Consider the following 1,493-nt stretch of genomic DNA (forward strand, 5'->3'; position numbering starts at 1 on the left):
ACTTATTATTACCAATATGGTTACATGGGCAGCATTATTATGAAATTTTACTAAAAAAAATCAAATACTTTGACCTATGAAACTTGCAGTACCAAATTACCAATCTTTTTTTCTGGAGAGAGAGAGACGAATCCTCCTTTTCATATTTTTTCCCCTTTTTTCTGAGCTACCAATCCTTGTTTCAAAGACTCGATCAGAAGTACCGCTTCAGTCCGATGCAGGAATTTAAATTGTGGACGACCTAGCTAGTGCTAGTGCAGGCCTTGAAGCAGACCTCTGTGTCTCTCCACGTCGCCGCCCAACTCTCTGTACTTGAGCCGCATGAAGACCTGCAGCGCGTGCACGCCCGCGGCAGCCGCGAGGCGAGGGCTCCCCAACGGCGGACCGAAGCCGAGGTGAGTGGCAATGCGCTCCAGCCCCAGGGGCATGCCGGGCAGTCGGGGTCGGCCGCCATCCTCGCGACGTCGTAGAGCTGGTCGCCGAGGTAATACCGAACGGCGCCGACGAACCCGGCCATGTTCTGCGGCAGCGGGGCGCCGCCGGTGACAATCTTGAGGAGGTATGCGACGTGGTAGGCCCCGGCGTAGGTGATCCACGACCGCGCACACCGAGGGTCCAACAGTCCGGAACGCAGCAGCGCCTCCCTGAGCATCTTGGCGCTGAGGCCGCGGACGCTGAGCCTGTCCACGTCGAGGCCGCGGCCGGCGAGGTACGCCAGGGAGCTGTCGTCGTGCGGGTCGGCCTGGGCGCAGAAGCCGCGGAGGTTGAACTCCCACGCGCCGAGGTGCTGGCCATGTTGGTCGCGGAGGGCGATGCCCACCTGGAGCGGTTTGAGGGCGTCCACGTTAGCCTTCACGACGGCGTAGCGCTCCTCCACGGTAAGGATGTTGTGGTCCTTGCCGGCGTGGTGGACGAGGCCCGGGTAGTGCATGTCGACGGCCACGTACCGGGCCTTCCACGCCAAGTGGCAGAGCTTGTCAGATTCATCCCTGAAGTTCCACGCCCACACGGAGCACACTGGCACCGCGGATGACGGCACGGGGACTGCAACTGCATGGAAGTAGAACGGCGGCGGGGCCTGCACCACGGGGAACGTGTGGTGGAAAGGCAGCGACGGCTGCGGCGGAAACATGGGGAACATACCGGCGGTTGGTTTCATTGCAGATCGATCTATGCCTCCACGAGCCTCCATATGCTGCTGAGTTCGCTTTATAATATACAGTACATACATATGGGTTGGATCGTGGTCGTAGTCGGACACGGAGGCAGTACACGAATCGGCCGGTGATTAATTCGGAGTCGTAGTCGGACACGGCGTGCTCCAATCCTCCACGGCAATCCCTCCTGGCTCGGCTGTGATCCCATCGCCCCTCGCATGCAAACTCGGCTCCACGATCAGCCGCCAGCTGCCTTATTCATACGCCAAACGCCGGTTCGCATCGTCCACGCAAACAAAACAAGGTCCGGCCGGATCTCTTTCATTCACTGTAAAA

The 1,493-nt window shown here is 59.1% G+C and overlaps 1 pseudogene; it reads right to left on the reverse strand.

The window, feature by feature from the left end:
• Nucleotides 1-251: 251 nt before the first annotated feature.
• LOC119321373 lies at nt 252-1,141 on the reverse strand (annotated as a pseudogene).
• Nucleotides 1,142-1,493: the final 352 nt, after the last annotated feature.

The sequence above is a fragment of the Triticum dicoccoides genome, chromosome 6B (assembly GCF_002162155.2).
Source record: "Triticum dicoccoides isolate Atlit2015 ecotype Zavitan chromosome 6B, WEW_v2.0, whole genome shotgun sequence".
Lineage (NCBI taxonomy): Eukaryota > Viridiplantae > Streptophyta > Magnoliopsida > Poales > Poaceae > Triticum > Triticum dicoccoides.